The 26,313-nt window shown below is 39.1% G+C and overlaps 1 long non-coding RNA gene across 1 annotated transcript; it reads right to left on the reverse strand.

The window, feature by feature from the left end:
- Positions 1–11,997: 11,997 nt before the first annotated feature.
- Positions 11,998–12,377, reverse strand: LOC120536240. The gene is made up of 2 exons (XR_005635081.1): positions 12,313–12,377; positions 11,998–12,031 (listed from the first exon to the last, which is right to left on the reverse strand). It is a non-coding gene; the product is annotated as an uncharacterized LOC120536240 (long non-coding RNA).
- Positions 12,378–26,313: the final 13,936 nt, after the last annotated feature.

A 26,313-nucleotide genomic window follows, 5' to 3' on the forward strand; every position in this document is an offset into this window, starting at 1 on the left:
TGGAGTATCTGCTTTTATTCAGACATCAGAGGTAGCTGCACACCTTGCACAGATCAGCTGGAACTGGTGGTGCAGAATGTCACAACAGAAGTACCAGTAAAGAAAACAGAGAAAATTGGAGATTACCAATGATTGCATATTCATTGGGGAATATGATCATTCTGTGTATATCTAGTTTATAAAGAGCAGAACTAAAATGTAGGTATAAATAAGCAACAGAAAAAAGTGGATTTTTTTTTAATGTTCCACGGTGTTAGCCTGGTGTATCTCTATTGGTAAAGAATTCCAAATGTTTAAAAGGCCACCTACAAGTTCCTTTTAGCTTCCAGTAACACTGCCGAGAAAATAGTTGAGCGTTTTAGGAAAAAGTTCCAGTACATGGATGCCAGAAGCTGTGTGGCACCATCTTTTATAGGAGGGACACAATGACTCAAAATGCCATGAGACCTCTGTATCATGTATCTGGCAACATAAACAATATTGCAATTTCTATTATGTCTAAGTGAACTGGGGGACTGAACTGATAATTGCTTTTGAGGATATGCTCAGGAGATAAAACAGGCTTTCCTGTAACAGGTGAGGCAAAACTCTGAGTTAGAAATAAGCACAAGGTCAAAACGTCTAAACGAGACAACAGACTAATCCAAAGGACAAAGAGAAAGAGAGCCGTCAAGTATTTCTATTGCAAAATTCAGAAACAAACTATCCAAAAGAATTCGCTAACCAAAAAGAAACACATGCACGCGCTGAGACAATAGTGTTGATTTTATCCCAACTCTAGGATACCCTGCATGCCATGCTGCCATCTTAAATACCTGACATGGAAATCTCATATGAATTGAGAATGTCATTATGAAAACACATCTTAAAATGCTGATGTGATGATGTGACCATCAAGGCAATAAAACAAAACCAAAAAAGAAAAAATCATAAACACAAATTACAACTCAAAAATAATTTGGGGGAAATTTAGCAAGAGTCCAAAAGCTAATATTCAGAATAGTGGCTTTTTAAAAGTTAGCTGGAGTAGGTAGTTAGGGAAATCGTATAGCACAGAGTCAGACAAGGGTAGTAAAGCTCTTGCAGGCTTTGAAAAGTGGCTATCATTTCCTGCTTCTTTCTTTTAGGCTTGCAACAGAATAGTAGGACTGCGTACACACCATGTGATGGTTATTTCTGGCAAGTGTTCATGTCAGAGTAAATACCAGGCTATGTTTTTGTGTCTTCTTATTTTTTCATGCTGGTTGACTTTTCACAGGAATAACATTTCCATGAATTTATGAGTCATAGATGATGCTGAGAGTCAATTTGGATGAGAAAACTGGAATAAATACATAAATGTTGCTTGTTTTTCCCTGTGAACCAAAAGCACGTCCAATCCTTTCAGCCTAGCAAAAGTGAAATTAAGAAGAGACATAATAAAGATATTTAAAATGGTAAATGGAATTACTAAGGTTGATTCCATATAATACTTGGAAACTAAATTCTTCTAAAAGAACACAAGGGCTCAGGTACAACCTAATTAAGAGAACAATTTGCAACAGTCAGTCATTGTCCACTCTGCTGTATCCTAACTCAGGGTCACGGGGGTCTGCTGGAGCCAGTCCCAGCCAGCACAGGAGGCAAGGCAAGAAACAAACCCCGGGCAGGGCGCCAGCCCACTGCAGAATATTAAATATGAAATTGTTTAAAACCAGTGTTCAATATTGAACATGAATGGAGAAATTACATTTTAGCCTGAAAATTTACCCAGACTTCTTAAAGGCCTTATTTAAGATTGATGTACAGTATATCAGTGGCTGAGGTGACAAAAGACAGTCAGATCAGAAGAGACTTAAGCAAAGTGGGTCAGGGAAAAATATGGGCAAATTCATCAAAGCCTCGCTTTCTGAAGGGCACACACACACACACACACACACACACACACACACCAAGCACACACCAAGCACACACTAGGGACAATTTTAGGGTCGCCAATGCACCTAACCTGCATGTCTTTGGACTGTGGGAGGAAACCTTTAAAAAAAAGAAATTCATCTAGATAAATGGGACAGGTTAATTGAAAGTTGAAAGTATGTTGCTTTATATCATAAAAAATGCCGTATGTGACCAAGATTTGACAAGCAATACTGGATTCAATGGCCTGCTGTCAAAAATAAAAAGGAAATTGTGTGTGTGTGTTTTTTTTTACTTTAGTTTCATGTTTTCTTTTCAGTTGTGACTATACTCTGCATATATACTCAGACTATATACTGCATTAATTTAGGGCATGACACAGTAAGTACGTCATTACTTGTAACTCTACACAGACAATGGCTCCAGCTACTCTCCGGTATACACAATACACCAAATTGGCACATGTCTTCATCAAACCCAGAAGTAGCTGAACATGCAACACAAGGCTAATGGCAGGTTACATTTGCTGTTGTCACTGTGAAGTCCATTCCTTCATTAAGTGGATTAAGATGTCACAACTTGCTCACACAGCATCAGGAGCAACACAGAAAGCAGCAACGGGTGGGACGTCAGTACATCGCAATGGACACTCACACACACATTCTCACTCACACAGGGCCAAAGCTTCAGTGAATCTGACGTGCACATCTTTGAGATTAGGGAGGCAATTGGAAATCACCAAGAAAAAATACATAAACAGAAGTGCAGCTCCACACGGCTTTGCACCTCACAGAAAATTCAGTAAAAAGAAAACTGCAGTAAGTATAATAGTGGGCCCATATCAGTAAAAGAAGGAAGCACATTTTTTAAGTTCCACATTTTTTAAAGTCTCCTGTTACCAGGTTTACAAATCCACTTTACAAATCATTTCATATTATACTACATTAAAGAGCTTGACTTGTTACCCCATAGGGAATTTATGTTTTGTTGGACTGCAATTTAACCAAAGTAATTTGTGTGCAGCACATGTTTCTTGAGATTTGTTAGGATGAATGCTATTAAGGTAATCGTTTAGGGCATGATATTGGCACAGCGGGCAGTATTGCTTCATCATGTCACTTGGGTTGATTTCCAACTGGTGAGTCTTTTGTGTGCTGTTTGTACAGTCCCGATCAAAAGTTCAAGACCACTTGAAAAATGGCAAAAAATCATATTTTGCATGGTTGAATCTTAACAAGGTTCCAAGTAGAGCTTCAACATGCAACAAGAAGAAATGGGAATGAGACAAAACATTTTTTGAGCATTCAATTAATTGAAAATAACGATTAAATTGAAACAGGCTGTATTACAGCTGATCAAAATTTTAGGACCACATGCCTTTAAAAGGCCAAATCTGTGCAAAGATGTGGATTCATTGTCATTTTCTGTCAGGTAGTCACACGTTCTGATGGCAAAGGCAAAAAAACTCTCCCTTTTTGAACGTGGTTGGGTTGTTGAACTGCATAAGCAGGGTCTCTCACAACGCGCCATCGCTGCTGAGGTGGGATGCAGTAAGACAGTCATTTGGAATTTCTTAAATGATCCGGAGGGTTATGGAACAAAAAAGTCAAGTGGAAGACCCAAAAAAATTTCACCAGCACTGAGCCAGAGGATCCATTTGGCTGTCCATCAAGACACTGGACGATCCTCAACCCAAATTAAGGCCGTTACTGGTGCTGACTGCAGCCCCATAACCATCAGACGGCATCTGAGACTGAAGGGCTTCAAAAACAAAAAACGTCTTCAAAGACCTTGTCTCCTTGAATGCCACAAAAGTGCTCGTTTGGACTTTGCAAGAGAGCACCAAACATGGGACATTCAAAGGTGGAAGAAAGTTTTATTCTCTGATGAGAAAAAATTATACCTTGATGGTCCTGATGGTTTTCTACGTTACTGGCATGACAAGCAGATCCCACCTGAGATGTTTTCTACGCGCCACAGTGGAGGGGGCGCCATAATGGTCTGGGGTGCTTTTTCCTTCAGTGGAACAATGGAGCTTCAGGAAGTGCAGGGGCGTCAAACGGCCGTTGGCTATGTCCAGATGTTGCAGAGAGCATTCCTCATGACTGAGGGCCTTCGTCTGTGTGGTAACGACTGGGTTTTTCAACAGGACAATGCTACAGAGCACAATGCCCGCAGGACAAGGGACTTTTTCCAGGAGAATAACATCATTCTTTTGGCCCATCCTGCTTGTTCCCCTGATCTAAATCCAATTGAGAAATTTGGGGATGGATGGCAAGAGAAGTTTACAAAAATGGACAACAGTTCCAGACAGTAGATGCCCTTCGTGCGGTTGTCTTCACCACTTTGAGAAATGTTCCCACTCACCTCATGGAAACGCTTGCATCAAGCATGACGCAACGAATTTTTGAAGTGATCAACAATAACGGTGGAGCTACTCAGTACTGAGTTCAAGTTTGGAAGTTTGATTTCTGTTTTGGGGGGGTTTACGGGTTTTTTTGGAGGTGTGGTCCTAAACTTTTGATCAGCTGTGAAACAGCCTGTTTCAGTTTAATCGTTGTTTTCATTAAATTGCATGCTCAAAAAATGTTTTGTCTCACTCCCATTTCTTCTTGTTGCATGTTGAAGCTCTACTTGGAACCTTGTTAAGATCCAACCATGCAAAATATGATTTTTTGCCATTTTTCAAGAGGTCTTAAACTTTTGATCGGGATTTGTATATCCTTCAGATAACCTGGGGCATTGACTGGTGGCACCAAACTAACCCAGTGTAAGGGGCTATAGGTGTTGGCGTGGACCTGTTCTAGAATGGTGGGGCTGTCTATCCACGGATAGCGGCTGACTTGCACCTGTGTCCGCAGAGACAGACTTTGGCAGTAAAAGGAAATTTTGAAAATTGTTGACTGGAAGGAGGAAGGTGACACCTTTAAATGAATGTCCATACAGCAGAGTGCGTATGCATTTATAAACACAGTTCAATGTCATCAGCATTTGAATAAAACCTAAAATTTCTCTTAATGGTAAACTGTGTTTTTCTACAAAGTAATAAAGAAGAAAGAAATTTCAAGGTAAGATAGTTAGACTCACTGACCATAGTTTGTAAAAATGTCATCTTGTTGCATGTTGATTTTGAATTTTCACTGCGCCTGTCCCAGTAATGATCCTATAAAGCTCCAATGACCCTGTTAGTAGCCTACCGTTGACAAGGCTGTACAATACTTCTTGCATATATTAAAATCTAAAAGGTCATGCAGAGGAATGTGTTTTCAGGAAAAACATATTTTAAATTTTAATTTTCATCCCAGGTGTTAAATTACAATATGGCAAAGGAGCATTCTCCTGCAGAAACAGCACATTGGACAACTGCTCTCTAAAGTTCATCCTCAAGCCCTTGTGGTATGGAAGGAAATCATTCTCATGATTTTTTAAAAATTGAATATGGTTTTAGTTGAGTTTCGTAGCTAAGGATTAAGTCAGTGGAATAATAACAGCTCTTCTAAAGAGAATATAGGAACACTTATTCAGACTTAGTGGTTTTCACTTCTTACTTTGCTTTTTTTCATAAGCAGATAATTAGCATTTAAACTTTGCCTGATAGTGCTAATAGTGGTTAGTAATGAAACATAAAATAATTTTTGACTTAATGCCCTTTGCAATCACCAGCATAATTAGTATGGGTCATGCTGATGTGATCAAAGCATCCTCAATAAACAGTTAAGCACAAAGTCTTAATAGAATGATCCCTAAGTACTGCAAAAGTAGACCAAAACTACCCGCTTCAGAAATGAGCTCTGCCATTTCGTGATGACTGATGTTAAACTTTCAACTTTTACTTTACTAGAAACTCAGCAGTGCAAGATTGCAGAAGACGATTTTGAAAAACAGTTGATAAATTTTAACTTGGTTAATTAATTATCAGGTTTTGCCTTTGGCAATACCAATAATTAACTAAATCATTCAGCAAAGCTCCTACTTTCTTCACCTGACCTTTCTCTCTTGTGTTAAGGGAGTCTTTAAGCCTTCAGACTTGTACCAAGGTAACTGAAGCACATTAATCTTAAGAAACAGAATGATACTATTCATTGATAAATGCAAGAATTATAGAAATATGATAACTATATACAGTCATATGAAAAAGTTTGGTAACCCCTCTTAATTCTTTGGTTGAGCTTTCAAAGTAGCAACTTCCTTGTAATATACGACATGCCTTATGGAAAAAGTAGTATTTCAGCAGTGACATTAAGTTTATTGGATTAACAGAAAATATGCATCATAACAAAATTAGACAGGTGCATAAATTTTGGCACCCTAACAGAGATATTATATCAATACTTAGTTGAGCCTCCTTTTGCAAATGTAACAGCCTCTAGACGCCTCCTATAGCCTTTGAGTGTCCGGACTCTTGATGGAGGTATTTTTGACCATTCTTCCATACAAAATCTCTCCAGTTCAGTTAAATGTGATGGCTGCCGAGCATGGACAGCCTGCTTCAAATCATCCCATAGATTTTCGATGATATTCAAGTCAGGGGACTGTGATGGCCATTCCAGAACATTGTACTTCTCCCTCTGCATGAATGCCTTTATAGATTTCGAACTGTGTTTTGGGTCATTGTCTTGTTGGAATATCCAACCTCTGCGTTACTTCAACTTTATGACTGATGCTTGAACATTATCCTGAAGAATTTGTTGATATTGGGTTGAATTCATCCGACCCTCGACTTTAACAAGGGCCCCAGTCCCTGAACTAACCACACAGCCCCACAGCATGATGGAACTTTTACCAAATTGGACAGTAGGTAGCAGGTGTTTTTCTTGGAATGCAGTGTTCTTCTTCCGCCATGCAAAGCGCTTTTTGCTATGACCAAATAACTCATTTTTTGTCTCATTAGTCCAAAGCACTTTGTTCCAAAATTAATCTGGCTTGTCTAAATGAGCATTTGCATACAACAAGCGACTCTGTTTGTGGCGTGAGTGCAGAAAGGGCTTCTTTCTCATCGCCCTGCCATACAGATGTTTTTTGTACAAATTGCGCTGAATTGTAGAACGATGTACAGATACACCATCTGCAGCAAGATGTTCTTGTAGGTCTTTGGAGGGGATCTGTGGGTTGTCTGTAACCATTCTCACAATCCTGCGCATATGCCGCTTCTGTGTTTTTCTTGGCCTGCCAGACCTGGTTTTAACAGCAACTGTGCCTGTGGCCTTCCATTTCCTGATTACATTCCTTACAGTTGAAACTGACAGTTTAAACCTCTGAGATAGCTTTTTGTAGCCTTTCCCTAAACTAGGGCTGTCGAACTCTAGGCCTTGAGGGCTGCAGTGGCTACAGGTTTTCATTCTAACCCTTTTCCTAATCAGTTTTCACTGCTAATTAACTCCTTTTCCCTTTATTTTAATAGCCCTGTTTTTAAGGATTCAGTCTTCTGAATTTATTCCTTTCTTCATTAAATGAGAGGAAAACAGAAATAAGACGTGAAACGAGCTGACAGATGACCAGCTAAACTGGGATTTCAAACCCCATCCAATTTAACTCCAACCAGTCTCTTAATGAGAATCCAATTCTTCCAATTAAACTCGTTATTTAATTCCATGGCTTGTTGTTGCTCTCGTTCTGCCACAGCAGACATTTCCAAAACTGTTCATTTTCTGTTTTTTCTAAGACCACCATCAAAACGTTTTGGTGACCTGAGAGATCAGCGTTACTGAGACCACCTTCACCTTTCTTTATTTTCAGATATTATGTGTTGGGCACAGGTGAGCTGGTCATGTGGCAGCTTGTTTTGTGTCTCATTATTGTTTGGCTGCTAATTAAAGAAAAAGAGACAACTAAGGGGCCCAAGTCAAGTTAATTCAAATTAAGGCAAAAAAGTTCATTAGCAGCAAAAACGGGTCATAAATGAAGATGGTTAGAATGAAAACCTGCAGCCACTGCAGCCCTTCAGGACTGGAGTTCGCCACCTGTGCCCTAAACCATGATACTGAACACTCTTTGTTTTCAGATCTTTTGAGAGTTGCTTTGAGGATCCCATGCTGTCACTCTTCAGATGAGAGTCAAAGGGAAGCGCAACTTGCAATTGACCACCTTAAATACCTTTTCTCATGATTGGACATGCCTGTCTATGAAGTTCAAGGCTTAACGAGCTAATCCAACCAATTTGGTGTTGTAAGTTATCAGTATTGAGCAGTTACAAGCATTCAAATCAGCAAAATTACAACGCTATCCAAATTTTTGCACAGCCAGTGTTTCATATTTGATTTAATTTCATACAACTAAATGCTGCTTCACTAAAAATCTTTGTTCAGAAAACACCCCAGTACTCAGATGTTCCTAGGAAATGAAAGACATACCACTGTTATCTTTTTTGTTGAAAGTAAATTATTATGCAGGCTGAGAGGGGTTCCCACACTTTTTCATATGGCTGTATATTGACATTTAAGACTGGACGCAGACATGCTAGGCAGACAAACACATGACACAGAGAGGATGTCTGTTTACTTGCAATTTAGAGATGATGTCTATTGTTGTGTGGAGTTGTTGCTTTGTTGCTGCTCCAGGTTTGAGTGGAGGATTCTTTTTACATTGGAGTGGACTCTTTCTCTTTGATGCATGATCCTTTATTGGTGGAGTGTAGTGCTTTTTTCAGCCAAGTCCTTTTATGTGTTGTCTGCAACTCTTTCTGGCACAAGAGTTTAGATGGTGAAGTTCCCTTCTTGAAGTAATGGCTGCTTCTCAGCCTTTTCGTCCCACTGGCCCACAACTTTGGCTTGGCAAATTGGATCTCATCTTTTGGGCCTATACAGAGGATTCCAGTTGTCTGCTCCCCAAACACAGACTGGTTCATTGACTTTTAGTTTCAGAGCTTTTCAGTCATTTTTGGAGAATGTGCTCAGGAGTGACATTAAGTAGAGTACCCTAGGGAGTCCCCTGGGAGATTCCTCAGGGTTTCCGTGAAAGAGAGAGTGAATATCCTAAAAAGATATGTCTTCAGGATGATACAGAGAGTTTTAAGAGAATGTATAATTCTTCCTGATTGGATTAAAGTCACTTCCAGTTACTAAATCAGTATCTTCTAATAAGTAAGTTCTTCTCTCCATCAGAGTTGTCATTCCTTGAATTACAGCTCTTTGTTCTTACTTGAATCCATTTCACACCTTCTGGCTTAAGAAGTCTGCAGAGGGGCCTCTAGAAAGATGTCACTGCAACTCTGATTTGCACTTTTGTTATCAGATGAAGTCCAGGCAGACCCTGGTACAAGCTGGAGTTCCATCACTGAGTTTGGAATGCAAGTGGGGGAAGGCACAGCTGGAGGTTAGCTAAATTTGCTGCCTTACAGGCCTGGTGTGCCAGTAAAGTCTAGCAGAATGAGCAATGCCCACTTTGCCATACAGTGGTTAGTACAATATTAGCCAGTCTAAGTGAGGAAAGCAACTTATATTCAAAGTGATTGGCTATTGGATCCTAGGGGATCCTAGACAAGTGAAGACAGCCCATAGAATACCTGAGAAGCCTTCCACTTCCTTTTGTGGGCATGGGCAAAAACATTGAAATACCAGTGTGACACTCGGCTCAGTTGCTGACAGCAGGACATGGTTAACACTTTAGCATATGATTTTTAAGGGCTGGCTATTGTACAGGTGTTAGTTCCATGGCTGAAACCGCCATTAATCGTTTGTTTCTTAGCATTTTCTGATTGATGCCTCTTACATGCATTATGGTTGCATAATTTAAAAAGTGGTATGGAAACAAGAATAAGAAGTACATCATGTGAGCTTATTGTGTTTTCTTTAAATTAAAATGAAGGTATGTATTTTAATTCATTCTTACTTATCATGGCTCCAGAGAGTGGTGATGTAAGTAAGAATTTCATTGCACTCCGTACAAGTGACAATACTACTGTTTATCACTCCTCAATGTAGCCCTCATTTTAAAGCATCACTTTAAGAATCTTATTCATACCAAACAAACTTTTATTAAGATCTTATTACATAGTTGTTAGTGGCTCATAGATGTATTGCACAGTGGGTAGCCTCTACTCTAATGTATTGAAATTGATCGTTTTACATCTTATTATGAACAAATAAAGTGATTTTTTTCTAGTCATATAGCAGTAACTGATTAATAGATGATCTACAGCTAGGCAATGTTCTGAAGTGCTACCTGGAAGTTATTGCTTTACTCTTCAATGGTTGACATACTCAGTAAACTTTAGCGGTAGAGCTGCTGTAGGACACTGAGGGTAAAATCATGTGCATCTCAGATTGCAAGATTAGGGTCCAAACACACCTGCCCAGCATAGCATGTAAAGTATTCTTGGTGAAAAAGTGGTTCCTGTTCAAAATCGGAGTACCGTGCCCTTGAGTAGGTGCCAATTATTGTCACAAACAAAAAAGCCTGAAGCATCATTATTTCTCCAGTGCTTAAATTGGGCTAAGACAGGCAGTGTGGCATAGCATTGAACCTCAGACTGCAAGACTTTGGGTTCAGTCTTCACTATCAGCCACTGTGTGGTGTAGAGCTAATCATGTTAACCTATTACAAATGATTTAATCATACATTTTAAATTGCTACTGGTTATAAAATGTTAGTCATAATGCTCAGTATTAATAATAAAGTAACATCTCTTTTCTGAGTAGATTCTTCCCCTTCTGACCAGAAACAAATTCGTTTTTGTTCTGTATTTTAACTTGAGATTTACATTCATCCGTTATCCAACCTGCTATATCCTAACTACAGGGTCACAGGGGTCTGCTGGAGCCAATCCCAGCCAACACAGGGTGCAAGGCAGGAAACAACCTGCGGGCAGGGCACCAGGGCAAACACACACACACACACACACCAAGCACACACTAGGGACAATTTAGAATCGCCAATTCACCTAACCTGCATGTCTTTGGACTGGGAGGAAACCGGAGTACCCGGAGGAAACCCATGCAGACACGACAATAACATGCAAACTCCATGCAGGGTGGACCCGGGAAGCGAACCCGGGTCTCCTAACTGCAATGTGGTAGCGCTACCCACTGCATCACCATGCCACCCTAACTTGAGTTTTGAAAAGAAAAAAAAAATTAAGAAGTTTGTTCCTGCTGAACCCTAATGCTCTCTATAACATGATTTTGTAGTCGCTCACTTTGTTTTTGGTTTAATCTTGTAGTTCCTTTTTGTTATTATAAAATTAATATGTTTCAATGTTTTATTTTGTAACATCATCCAATGCAATTCTGTACTTTTCTTTGATAATGCAGACATCTCGTGTCATTTTGTGCCAAGATTCTATCCCTGGCTTTTTATTTGATCCTTCAGTTGTTTGTTCAGAATTATTAGGTAAGCACTTTCCATGTTTATGTTATGCATATGCAGGATATATTTTTTGATTATGTAATATCTAATTGTTTTTATTTATTTCCTTGGGGCTTTAATATTGAGCCAAAGGAGGTGGGCCTCCTGATGCTGCAGCTGTTGCTTTGCCATTTCTTAGCTGTTCTGTTCTTTGAATCTCTGTTTTGCATTTTGGATTCCCTGTTTTTGACTTCTGAGACTTGTTTAAGGTTCTGTTTTTACCTGACATGGAAATCTCACTTGAATTGAGAATGTCATTATGAAAACACATCTTAAAATGCTGATGTGATGATGTGACCATCAAGGTAATAAAACAAAACCAAAAAAGAAAAAATCATAAACACAAATTACAACTCAAAAATAATTTGAAGAAATTTAGCAAGAGTCCAAAAGGTAATATTCAGAATAGTGGCTTTTTAAAAGTTAGCTGGAGTAGGCAGTTAGGGAAATCGTATAGCACAGAGTCAGACAAGGGTAGTAAGCTCTTGCAGGCTTTGAAAAGTGGCTATCATTTCCTGCTTCTTTCTTTTAGGCTTGCAACAGAATAGTAGGACTGCGTACACACCATGTGATGGTTATTTCTGGCAAGTGTTCATGTCAGAGTAAATACCAGGCTATGTTTTTGTGTCTTCTTATTTTTTCATGCTGGTTGACTTTTCACAGGAATAACATTTCCATGAATTTATGAGTCATAGATGATGCTGAGAGTCAATTTGGATGGGAAAACTGGAATAAATACATAAATGGTGCTTGTTTTTCCCTGTGAACCAAAAACACGTCCAATCCTTTCAGCCTAGCAAAAGTGAAATTAAGAAGAGACATAATAAAGATATTTAAAATGGTAAACGGAATTACTAAGGTTGATTCCATATGATACTTAGAAACTACATACTTCTAAAATAACACAAGGGCTCAGGTACAACCTAATTAAGAGAACAATTTGCAACAGGCAGTCGGTCATTGTCCAACCCTCTATATCTTAACACAGGGTCACATCTTTTTTATAATTTATTATAATTTCACAACTTTTGACTATGTACATTTATCTGGCATTGCACAATTTGTTTCACTTACCTCTTAATGTCCTGAAGTATAACCCTAGGGGTACACGTACACCAGGTTGGGAAATGCTGGTCTAGAATAACAGAATTTGTTAGTAGAGAAAGCATATTCCTAAAATAGTTCATGTATTGCCACTCACTGTACATTTTACTAACTAAAAGATTATTTGATACAACTTAAGCATTATCAGTGCAGGAAAAGGACATCATTGTGTATTTTGGAGCTCCAGTAGATGAGTGTCAAATGGCAGGTGAAAGATTATTAGTTTCTTCTTGAGCAAAGAGGAATGAGATAGGACTCCACTTGTAGCTCCTGGTTTAGATTTTATTGCTGTTCAGTGTGTTCTCAATAAGCACAGTTATAAAGTTTAGAAAAAAAGTGTAACGTCTCTCTCAGCAACATTATTTCAGGACATTTCCTCAGTAAAATCAGGTCCCTGGGTATTGACTGACTTTATCACCATCATTACTTCATAAGCTCTCTCTCATAGATAGTGTATTTATCAGGTCATTGTTTTAAAATGATACAATTTAGAATTTTCACTATGAGAATATTAATATTAGTTTTTTTTGTTCCCGGGCCTGTACTATCTGCTTCTTGTCTCTATATTCATTTGTCTGCATTCCTTTAGAAGGTACTTAGCAGTCTTTGTTGGTATTAGCATCTTCTCACCAGAAATGAATACTACAGGATGTAAAGAAAGAGAAAGAGGGAGAGACTCATCTAGTGTTTCCTAATAATAAACACTTGACAGCGTATCTAAGAGAGCCAATCACTGCAGGCTCACTGTGGCCTTCTCGGATTATTTCTTTTGGTTTAGTTTTTTTTTTGTTTGTTTTGCGGTGGTAGTGTCTCACAGATGTTCTTGGTTCTTCTTGTTTCCCTGCTGGAGAAGTCCAGTGCTGCTGTAGAGACAGAGCCCTTAAAGACATCAAGAGAGGCACATTTTGAGTTTACAGTATACTTACTGTGCAGTAGGTGGTAGCTGTATGTGCATACACTAACTTTAGAAACTTTCTAGACAACTTTCTAGAGTGGATATAGGAAAATACAGTTCAATGTTTATCGAGCAATTTTTTCTTAACATGTAGCATGCCGGCAGCATAATTCCTGACCTCACCTTTGAACAGTACATCAGAAAACAGGCAGGAGATTAAAACATATCAAAACGTTAGGCAACCAGAGAAAGGTTTTTATAGAATAGTAGATAAAAATCAAAAAAGAAAGCAAGAATCAAAAAACACCAAACACTAGAAGCATTAAAGATAAATGGCTTCCCAAAGGCAGGCCGTACAATACTATTGTCAAGAGCCTGTGTCCAGCTCTCTTTCATATCTTCTGCTGCTAACACTACATGAATGGCACCTGATCAACCTGTCATGGAAGCAAACATTGATATGAGGGTCCAAAGGAAAACCGCTGCCAAAAACAGAACACATACTAACAAACAGTAATCCACTGACTCCACTGGCTTTTTGTTTTAAATACATTTTTAATTAGAACCCATTTATTGACTACTAATGCAATATGATTTTTGGGCTTAATTTTAGTTAATTCGTTTGCTATGATTTAGAACCTTTGATTGCCTATTTTAGCTTTAAACCGCTGCATTAAGATTTTAATCATTGCCCGTTTTCTTAACCAGCCATCAGTTAATATTGAGGTGCAAATGACAAAGGAACCGCCAGCTCTCCAGGTAATGTGCTTCCATTTAAACCTGTGTATACACATCATGATGTATCTATGTTAATAAAATATTTTGAAATAAATGAGAGAGAAGTGAAGGACTAAGAGGTACAAATCTGTTCCAGATCATAATATAGCTAATGTGCTCAGAAAATGAAAAATCTACAATGTAATAAAGATTTGTCTTAAAAGAATGATAACATTAACAAACCGTATACCTAAATAACAAGTTACAATATTTGCTAAGCTTGGCTTCTAATTACAAAACTATTTGGAAAGAAAACTGCACCCACTTTGGGCCTCCAGGACTGGAGTTGGGTATCCCTGCATTAGTCACTTCATTGGTCAGCAGGAATGGATCAATGGAATCCATAAAGAAGAAATGCATCACTTGTTTAACATTTCAATAATGAGCAAACGGCCAACTCAGTGGTATTCTCATAGAAGGTGAGCAATAGCATAAAGCTCATGAATTTAATTTCTCTTTGATCTCATTGGTGAGGAAAACAGTATTGAATGGAGGATATTTGTTATGTCACTGATGCTTTCTAAATAGATATTATGATAGCCTGGCGACAGACAGATGTTCAGAAGAATTCTGGAGCGACAGAAAATGACCAGGAGATGAAGAGAATAAATGGGACACAAAAAAGAGTCAATAAACTAGAAGAAACTATGAGAGCCAAAATCAAAGACAAAACACAAAATGGAAAAAAAATGTTGTACAATCCTCGCTTTATTTTCCTTGGCTAACTCTGGTGTTTGGATGCCAGTATCTGTTCTGCCTCATTTTATATAAGGGGGACGAGTTGACAAAATATGTCATACGACAGGCAGTGAGTGTGGCAACTGGAAACAACATGGCTGAGACCATGCAAAAGATCAGTGACAATTCTATAACAAGAAACAAAATGGTAAAAACATAATGCTAACTTTTGTAAACAATTTATACAGGCACTAAATGAGAGGTAATGAGAATACAAAAAGGGTAAAGTACAAGAACTGGAAGAGGTGAGAAAAAAATCAAAGTCAAATGGGCAAAGTTCAACTAAATCCAACACACAAAACAAATTAAGTCATTGTTGTTGCAGAAAAAGATTTGACTACCAGGGATTTCAATGCACAAATTATTGCACAGAGATTTGGTTCTACATCCCAACATGGTTCCATCTTAAATAGAAACAGAATTAGAAAATTCCTGATTCCATCATGCATTGCAACTTTTCCATCACAAAGTGGCAACTGAGTACCTTTGCCAACAACTAGCAGCAGCACCAGTTAGAATGAAAAAGGTGGCAAGAATAATACAACAATTCATACAATTTCTAAACAATGGGAAAAAAAATGCAAAGATCAGTTACAATCTTATATCAGGGGATTTACCCTACATTACCTAGACACCTTCATTTGCCACTTTTTCTGTTCTTGACTAATAATTTAGTATAAACGTGTCTACCCTTCATGACTGCAGGCTTTGTGATATCCATAGACCTTTTCAAGTTAAACTCAGTTTCTCCAATCTGATGTTTGATGTCAGGTTAAAAATATGTGATTATCCATCTTGAAGGCATAGTGAATTTTAAGAGATGTTCTTGACTCATCTCCAAACTCACAGTAATTCCAAGAAGGCCAAAATACAAAATAAAAGAATATTATATAAAAATAAGAGAGAGTGAGGCATGATTGCAAGACCTTAACTCAATGCTAATTATAAAGAACTAGCCGAAGCCCGCTGTAGCATACAGCGGTGTAAGAATAGGAACAGAAAATGGTGAGAAAGGAATTCAGTATAACAAAGGCTTAGGAAACCATCATCGCAGTATAACGAAAATAGCAAGGAGCGAAACCAATGCCAATGGTCGAGAGAGTACCTTCCTGTAGCAGGCTATGGAAAACATAGACATATATAGATACACGCCGCATTCACTGTGTTGCAAGGTCAACACAATAAGTCAGCGCGTCCGCCCTATTGCGAGTGGTAAAAGTGCCATTTAAACTAATACAGGTAGACGTGGAAACCGGGTTTTCTGATGAAAAAACAATGTTTTAAACAGTATCATTTACATACAACAGATTTTGGCGAATCGTTCATATTTATATATTATATCGTTTATTTATATCCATTTATACACTAAATGCGTGCGTATCCCATGGTCTTAGAGTTGGTGGGTGGGGCTCTGTGAGTTGGCGATCGTAGCTCTCTGTCTTGCATGCGGTCTGAAGTCAACGTGGCTCAGAGGTGCATGTGGACTTTTGCACAGATGAAAGCAACTGAGGCTGTGTTTGGTGAGTTGTCGCGTGCCTCGAGAGTGACAATGGACTCGGGAGGACGGTTACAGTTGGCGTGCGTGGTTCTGTCTTGCTTGCGCTCACTGTCTTGCGTGCCCTCAGTGTCTTGCTTGTGCTCGGTGTCTTGTGTGCCCTTAGTGAATTATATATATAGATAGAAATAAAACAAACACTTACTGCCTTCTGGGTCTAATTAACAGGTATGTCACTGACTACATTTTCAAGTGGCCACCCTTTTACCAGTAACTCACATACCAATCACCCTCATCAACATCTCTAGCACGTCTTCTGGAACTTTCTGGCTTGTCTTTCTCCCACTAGACGAGTGCTTGTCTCATCTCATCTCATCTCTGGCCACCAAATTCAGTATATGTGTATCTGAAAGAGGCATTTAAGCCCATGTTAAAGATCACCTCAGAGGTGAGTCCCCTAATTACTTATAGGGCACAGGTGTCGAACTCCGGGCCTGGAGGGCCTCAGTGGCTGCAGGTTTTCATTCTAACCCTTTTCCTAATCAGTGACCAATTTTCACTGCTGATTAACTCCTTTTCCTTTCATTTTAATAGCATTGTTTTTAAGGACTCAGTCCTCTGAATTTATTCTTGTTTTCATTAAATGACAGCCAAACAGAAATGAGATGTGAAACGAGCCAACAGATGACCAGCTAAATTGGGATTTCAAACTCAACCAATTTCACTCCAACTAATCTCTTAATGAGAAGCCCATTCTTGTTGTTAATTCAGTCCAATATTTAATTCCATGGCTTGTTGCTGCTCTCATTCTGCCACAGCAGACATTTCCAAAACTGTTGGTTTTTCTGTTTTTTTCTAAGAATATCGCCAAGATGTTTTGGTGAGCTGAGAGATCAACCTTACTGAGACCTTCACCCTTCTTTGATTTCAGATACTGTGTGAAGGGCACAGGTGAGCTGGTCATATGGCAGTTTGTTTTGTGTCTCCTATCATTTGGCTCCAATTAAGGAAAGTGAAACAACTAAGGGGCTTGAGTCAAGTTAATTAAAACTAAGGTAAAAGAAATTAATTAGCAGCAAAAACTAGCTACTAATGAAGAAGATGGTTAGAATGAAATCCTGTAGTTCGACACCCCTGTTATAGGGTCAGGGTTGTTCTGTGTATACTCTGAGACCATATATCTAGAGGACATCATGACTGCAAAGAAAAATTTTGACAGAAAATGCAAATGTTCACTAGAAAGGTAAGGTAAGGGGAAATCTTTCAGAGCAGATTCACTGATATTACACAGATATCACAGTCAAAATATACACAGCAAACAAAGTTAGAAAGTCAGAGAGAATCGAGAAACAAGTGTCTTAACGAGAGGTTAGTAACATAGTGAGACGCAAACTAACTTCATACCAGTGAAATCTGAACTAGTATTTTTTATGTTTGTTAATTAATTAGCGAGGATCACAAACTCAGACAGTATGGATCTGCGAGATGGTGACATTTATCCCATCGCATTAATGGCTTTACATAGCTTGCCTTTCAGTTGTGCTGCCTAGTAATAACAGAAGCACAAAATGGTGGTGCCCATAACAAAACTAATCTGGCGTCACAGATGGAGGCATTTCATTTTTAACCTCATTATAAGCACATCCTGGAGGGAATGTAAACGTGCCCATTGAATTATCTGACCTCTAACATGCCCTAAATGCTATTCAGCATATTTTTATCAGTTCAGGAACATAGTAAAAAATGTTGAAACTGAATTCAAATCTTGACAGAGGATCTTGAAGCAGCCCCAAATGCTCATTTAAAGTGGCTGAAGGTCTGTCTTACCCAGTATAGAACAGGAGTTCAGGAGGAGCAGATGAAGAAAATGAACGGGCCAGACAAGACATCTGAGTGAAGTATACTGTAAGGTCAAAGTTACTTTTCAAAGGTCAAAGCTCTTAACTCCTGATAAAATATAATAAATGCATTATAACAAAGAAAGAAGAGTAAAAGAAAGTAACACTTGACTTCATATAAATTTGTACATTTACTGAATAACTGCATCACAAACAAGGGGCCCCAGGTGACAATATGGGAGAAAAGAGTAATAGAAAAGGAGAAAACTCAAACCACGACTATTATGTTGCAAAACCACAACTCTTTTTAAGATGGGAGTTGCCAAGCAACGGTGCCCACAATTGGTGCGAATGTTGCTGCAAGAGAAGCAGCTTTCAAGAAAGTATGCCAATGGATCCATTATTTTTCAGCAAAGGTTTCTGAACTCCTACATCAGTTAAAAATAGAGTGCTGTGAAAATAAATGTAAGCCTATTAAGTAGGTGAAAATAGCGATGAGTATAATTGTCATTTCTACTTCTCACTTTCAGCAGCATTTCCTTGTTTGACCATGAAAGCAGGTCTTCCTTTAGTGCTGTGACCTCAAGAAGTTTACTGACTTAATCATGCAAACTAATGATCATGGCCCCCCATTCCAACGTGAGCAATCGGCACGGCTCTTGACAAAATGGTTAGAGTAAAATTTTCATTGTTGGCCAAAGAATTCTAGGGGTAAACCATTTCTGTTCTTATGTAGTAGAGTCCTAGTGTGTGTGTGTTTGTGAGAGTTTTGTTTTGTACTCAGTTCTTCCTTTCACATCCAAACAGAATGTGCAGGTCAAGATGACTGGGTGCTGTGAACTGGTCCTGAATGAGTGAGTGTGGGTGGATGGATGGATGGATTCCTGTCACTTCTTGTCCCTCTTTTCAGTTTTCTTTGTGTTTTTTCTTTTCCCTTACTTCCTTGTCGCTGCTCTTTTTCCGTTTTTTCTGATGTCTGATACTTTTGCTCCAGTCTCCTTAATTATGTCTGCCATTTGAAAAAACAAGAACTGGTAGTGATTTGGGCTCTTGGGTGTTGTGGTCAGTTAGGCTGCCATTCCTGGAGAGTCCCGTGTAAGATGCCTGCTGCCTCAGCCTCGGTACGGTGGTATTCGTGGTGGGTGATTGTGTTCTTTGGCACCCTGTCTGTGCTTCTCTTGTCGATGGCCTTTGGCCATTCAGGTTTTAGATTTTCATGTACCATATTACGTCTGTTAAAAATGTTTATATTTCGAATTTTGGAGTTGTTTCAATAGTTTTGTTTTCTTAGCTCTTTTTGCTTGTTTCTATTCAATTTTATATTGCTTTGTTTTCTTCTTTTCTTTAGTTCAGATATTATTTTCCATTCAGATTATTGTGTTTTCTTTTCTAATGGTTTCATTTTCTGTATTTCTTTCTTCCTACATGGTATTTTCCTTTATATTGTTGCCTTTAGTTTTTACATTTATAATGTGTGTGTGCTGTGTTTTAATTCTACTTTTTGGAAGACTTCTTTTAATAAATTCAAGTTGGAATATTTCAAATTGAAAGGTGTTTTTTTCAGCTTTAGCCACTCTTCATTACACTTAGTTACACAAGTTCCATCTGTTGCTTCCTGCCTTGTGTCCAGTGCTGCCTGTCCAATCTCCAGAGGGTCTTATAATGAAATGTTTAAACATATGCAGGAAACAGTGAAGGACAGCAGCACAACATTTGCTTCAAGTTGATAGCTTCTTTACCTTTTGATTCAGTGTTAGTAAGATGAATGATGCAGACTGGTGTCATCTTAGTTGAATTAAAAAACAACACTAAGCATTGTGTGACAGATAGGGGGCGCTATCGCTCCCTTGAACCCTTGTCCAAGATGCCAGACACCAGATAAAAGTCCAAAAGTTTGGATTTTTATTAATCAACAGTGCACAAAGCACCCTCCTCTCCACAATACTCATTAAATCAAACACAATACTCTACAATAAACTCTTCACCACTCCCAGACGCTTTGCCACCCTTCCCCCCAGCTCAGCTCCCCGCCTGGGAGCTCCCACAGTCCTTTTATATTCCCTGGCCCAGAAGTGTTCCAATCCCCAGTCCATGTGATCTCCTATCACTTCCAGGTCAGATAAAAAGTCGTTTTCTTCACCCTGGAAGCACGTCATTCCCCTTCTCCATGTGACTCGGCGTAGGGTAAATAACCATCGTTCCTCCCTGCAGCGTCATCTAGTGGCCCCAACGGTATCCAAGATAAATGTCCATGATGCCCTGCTGGTCTTCGGGGCACCTCCATGCTGCAGGGAGAGCTCCACCTGGCGGCTTGGGGGTATTGGCCGGGATGAACGGCCGGCCATACACCACAATTGTCATTGGTAAAGTGTTACGGGTATATAATACAAAGCAGCTAAATGTAAATGTGCCGTGCAGTGCTTCTGCATTATGTACAGTATTCTTTCGTTGTACCTTAAGTAAGAACAGCTCGTTCACAATGCTATAGGCTTGTGCTAATACTACAGGCTTATCTTTATTCAATTCCTATTTTACTTGATGTTTTACAGCATTTCCTGTACACTTGGCAGCAATGTCTGGTGAGTTCTTGTACATGGCTGTGGGTTTGCTATGTTGTTAACAGATGTTAATTCACTGGAGTTAACAATGTGGCTTCACATCTCCACAGCGCTGGGTTCAGTTCCCTGCATGGTTGCTTTCTGTGTGTAGTCTGCATGTCCTCATTATGTTTATGTGCTTTCATTGGTTTCCTCACAGGTCCAAAGCACATGTCAGTTAGTTGTTAATTCTAAACCAAAGTGCTGTGAATAAACTGGAGTAATGTGTGGGTAAAACTGCCATCATAATCAGATCTTGTGCTTTATGCAGAGTGGATATGCTGTAGTTTCACATAGTCTTCATCATCCTCATTTTCTTTGCACCTTTCCAGATGATGGTTGTGGTAATAACAACACACTGAGCTGGGCTGACCAGGTCTCCTTATACCCAACACCTTCCTTCAGACCTTTTTGTTCCAAAAAAAGTTACTTGGATAGATTTAGGTGATGATATATTGATGATAAACTTTATAAATTGTGTCTTTTGTTAACATAGTTTACCAATTGATTGATCATTTGCATCTGAAGAATAATAATAATAATAATAAAACATTTTATTTATACAGCGCCTGGTGTTGATCTGTGGCAGACAATCATTTCAATCTAAAAACTGAAAGAATTGTAAAGGCCTTATTGGAAGGACAAGCTCAGAAGTGAACACCTGTCTAAAACTAAGGCAGCCATAAAGATCATCAGACACAGCAATTCTTAAGAAATGAAATTAACACAACAGCAGAACAATGTGCAAGTTACAAAAGCTAAAGGAAGCAAAGTCTTAGCAATAAAGGCTGCAATGAATCTGGTGTTTGGAGGCCGTATCAGAAAAATGAGGAGTTTCTTTTGCATTGCTTAAGTCTTTTTATATTGAAAAATGGCCATGCAATCTACATCTGCTGAGCACAAGCATGTCCGTATGTTTCAGCACCCAAAGGCTAAACTTTCTAACAATGTGTTCTGTGAAACGTGTCCAGCAGAATCTCAGAAATACAGAGCAGGCAAACCAAGATCCTCAAATGAGTAGTCAAGTGTCAAAAGCAAATGCTGTAAACATAAGAAGATAAAGAACAGACAGAATGAAAAACAGGAATTGGCAAGTCTGTGCTAGAAACCTCTTGAAACTTTATATCAAATAAAGATAAACAGTTTCAGGTAAATTCAAAGGAATGGATAGCAGGATTCAGTCTAGAGAATATTGAAGTGGATGAAGATGTAGTGAGGCTAAGATCAGAGCAACTCTAATTATTATTTCAAGTAATTCCTTAGATTTTGATCTCAATTCAATTAAAAGTATTTTATTTTGAATTGATGTTGATGGGGTAATCATTTTGAATGTGTCTTAGTTACTTTCCTTTCTTTTAATCTCATGTTTTCATGGAGAATAAAGATAACTGATGCAGTGGGCTTCAGTGGAGAGCTAAATGGAAAAACAGCAAATGATATCAAAACCTCCAAGAAAAAAGACTTTTGTCGCATAATCTAAATTCCAGGTGCCTCCTCATATACTCACAAGATGCATGTATTTTTGATAAAATAATGTTAAATAAATCACTTCCTTGCCCTAGTTTTTCTTTGAAGGTTAATCCTGAAACTGGAAACTATTGGCATCAGAGGACATTTACAAACCTGGATTGGGTAATCTGGCCAAGACAATGGGTATGAATCAGTGAGAATGATCTCCTTGGGTTAAGGTCATTGGTGGGACCCCTCAAGAGTCAGTGCTTTGAATTTATCCTAATGACATGTACTCTGAATTAGTGATTAAACTTCTGAAATTTTCAGATGATAACAAAACTGGATGGATAGTAAATAATGAAAGAAAAGTTCTAAAAGACCTTTAGGATTTTCAGAACTGGATGAACGCTTAAAAAGTGCAGTTTATCTATACTAATAAAAGGCAAAGCCCTAACTGACTGACTGACTGACTGACTGACTGACTGACTGACTCACTCACTCACTCACTCACTCACTCACTGACTCACTCACTCACACATCACTAATTCTCCAACTTCCTGTGTAGGTGGAAGGCTGAAATTCCAGGCTCATTCCTTACATGTTACTTACAAAAGTTAAGCAGGTTTCATTTCGAAATTCTACGCGTAACGGTCATAACTGAATCCTACTTACGTACATATATACGTCAATAGCCTGCAGCTCGGTCGCTGTGTGAGGCGGAGTTGTGTCCCCCATCCCCACGCCTCCCACATAATTGAGTGCCTGCCCATATAAGGCCGTCCTTTAGCAGCAATCCAAGCTGTGAGAAAACAGTAGAAAGGAGGTGTGTCAGACATCGTGGTACATTTTCTGATGCAGCTAGACGGAAAAAACTTTGTGATGCTGCCGCCAAATACTCGCAGAAAAATCCACAAGTTAATAGACACACTGTCGCTAAATACTTGCAGGCAAATCCACAAGTTCATAGAGACACTGCCGCTAAATACTCGCGGGCAATTCGACAAGTTCATAGACACGCTGCCACTAAACAACTGCCAATGCCTCTTAAACATCTTAGATTCACAGGTGACGATTTCAGTAGTGGACACTTTGATGTTTATGAATGTTTAAACTCTCAAAAGCTGGATGTGAAGTTATCGATGAAGCTGGTTGTATGCTTACAACGTTTGACAGATGCCGAATGTCACTTCAACACAAGTCCTGCAAATACTAACGTAACTGAAACAAACCATGAAACTCAAACCGATTATGACAGCAGCAATCCAAGCTGTAAACAGTAAAAAGGAGGCGTGTCAGACGTCGTGGTACATTTTCTGATGCAGCTAGACGAAAACAACTTTGTGACGCTGCCGCCAAATACTCGCAGAAAAATCCACAAGTTAATAGACACGCTGTCGCTAAATACTCGCAGGCAAATCCACAAGTTAATAGAGACGCTGTCGCTAAATACTCGCAGAAAAATCCCGAAGTTAATATCGGGAATGCCTGTTAAACATCTTAGATTCACGAGTAGCGATTTGGGTAGTGAACACTTCGATGAATGAAACCTGTTATCTTTACAACGGTTGACAAACACGGAATGTAACTTGAACAAAACACGTCCTCCAAATACGAACCTGATTGAAAGAAATAATGATAATCAAATCCTTGATGACAGCAACACTCATAACAGTGACAAAACAATTACATTGACAATCAGGTTACGTTATTTTTAAAATGTTTCCTTTTCTTTGTCATAACTTCTTTAACACACTACTTCTCCGCTGCGAAGCGCGAGTATTTTGCTAGTTGTATAATAAAGTATACTGGCAAGGGAAACATGGATGCTGGTGCTCAACAGGATGACATATCTAATTGGAAGTGTATTAATACAGCCTGTTATCATTTAGGCAGTACACAGAAACAGTGAAAAAGGCAATAAAAAAATGTTGTAAAGAACGATAAATATTAATCAAGGGGCATTATGCTGCCTGAAGAGGAGGTCTGGTCACCATGGTACAAAAACAACATAGCAGTACTTTGGGATGAGCAGAGAAGAATAAAATGTGCATCCCCAAACTAAAGGACATGTCCTACTCTGAGAGGCTTTTTGAATTAAATCTCTTTAGTCTTGAGAAGAGAAAGTTGCTAGGGACATTTGAAAGAGTTGGAAATACTCCTACAAAAGGTCAAATCAGATTTCTAGCTTTGCACATTTGTGTCGGTGGTCAGTCAGGATCTGCTCTACACATAAATGCTCAGGAATTGTTGAAAGGACAGTTTAGCTGTTAGCTAAACAAATGATTTCAATGCATTAAATGGTCTGCTCTCATTTTTAAAATTTCTTACGTTTTTATGTTGACTAAGCACCATACTGTCATGGTGGGGTTCTCAGAAGGTGGGGTAGTTTGCTGCCTTTAGCCCTGATTCTGAGACAGGTGATGGTTGGTTGTTCAGATAACAGAATATCATATACTGCAAAGGGGATTACCCTGTGCACATGACACAACCCTGTCGGGATGTTGACAGAGGACCTTTTACAAGAAGAAGAACAGTTTGACATTTCTGTGCACAGTAACTGAAGAAGTAGCTCTGTGCGCTACACTGAACTATGTCAGCCAGCATGCAGCAAGTTGTTCAATGCTCTTTTTTGGCCGAGTTTCCATTGACTAGACTGGGGTGGGCAATGTTGGTCCTGGAGGGCTGTAGTTGTTACAGGTTTTCATTCCAATCCAATTGCTTGCCAGTCTCAGACATTATTTAATTTAATGGCTTGTTAGTCTGTGCAATGTAAGGTTCTTATATCATAGATTTTTTCCTTTCCAATGATATCATCCATAATTATCAGTCTGTCACATTTTTCTATTAAGTGTTTTATTAAATCAAACAGTGCATGATGAAAACACACAGATGTAATTGGAAAAAAGCTAGGTGAAGAACTGCTGGCTGCTTTGTCATTTACATCTTATTGCTAATAAGTAGCCATTAAAACACTGAATGCAGTGGTGCACGGTGGTGCAGTTTTAGCGCTGCTGCCTTGCAGTTAGGAGACCCGGGTTTGCTTCCCGAGTCCTCCCTGCGTGGAGTTTGCATGTTCTCCCCGTGTCTGCGTGGGTTTCCTCCGGGCGCTCCGGTTTCCTCCCACAGTCCAAAGACATGCAGGTTAGGTGGATTGGCGATTCTAATTTGGCCCTAGTGTGTGCTTGGTGTGTTTGTGTGTGTCCTGTGGTGGGTTGGCACCCTGCCCAGGATTGGTTCCTGCCTTGTGCCCTGTGTTGGCTGGGATTGGCTCCAGCAGACCCCCGTGACCCTGTGTTCGGTTTCTGCGGGTTAGAAGATGGATGGATGCAGTGATGTAGCTAGGGGTGGGCAGAGGGGACGGTCTGCCCCAGGGGGGCACATTTTTGGGGGTGGCATTATTGGCCAAGAGGCTCAGTACAATTCGTGTGTAAGCAGTAGGGATAGGAAAAATATCACTCATGAATGAAAAAAGTAAAATTCTTAGATTTTTATCCACAAATGCTTCAAGAATAATTTTTAGACTTTCCTTCTGTGACGGCATCAGACACAGCAGTTGAAATTTATGAGGCACACCTGGACTAGACCATTTGCAATACTTAATGTTCCCTTATTTGATGTTGCAAGTTGCTGAGGTCTGTGAAACAAAGCAAAAGGCACAATTCTAGACAGGATAAGGCAAACATCTCTATTATAAAGCATTTAAAGCAAGACGACAGATGTGCTATACTCTCTTTACTGCCAAATGAGAAGAACTGCAGATTTGACCCATGTTTCTAAATATTCTTACACATATAATCTGACATTATTAATATAACTAAACCCTGCAAAGTAGTAGAAAGTGAGCAAAAAAGAATGATTTAAAGAGGAAACAAAAGCAGAAGAGTAGCAGCAAGGCAAAATTCAGACTTCCTGTAAACGCTTCTTTCCACTCACTGGCGTCATAGTTTGCCATGTGCACATGTGAACTTCCCCTTTATGAGATGAATCATGGCAACCAAACCAACACTGTGACATGACATTAAAAGCAAATGTGGTGTGGAGATATCTGCTCAAATGTATTTGAAGCTCACTTGTAGAGTAATTTACTTGGGCCACCATTGCTTGCACTCGGTGTAGTAGAGACGTGGCAGCTACCTGCACCACGAGGACTCAACCAAAACACTCACCACTTCCATGGGG

This window comes from Polypterus senegalus, chromosome 10 (assembly GCF_016835505.1).
Source record: "Polypterus senegalus isolate Bchr_013 chromosome 10, ASM1683550v1, whole genome shotgun sequence".
Classification (NCBI taxonomy): domain Eukaryota; kingdom Metazoa; phylum Chordata; class Cladistia; order Polypteriformes; family Polypteridae; genus Polypterus; species Polypterus senegalus.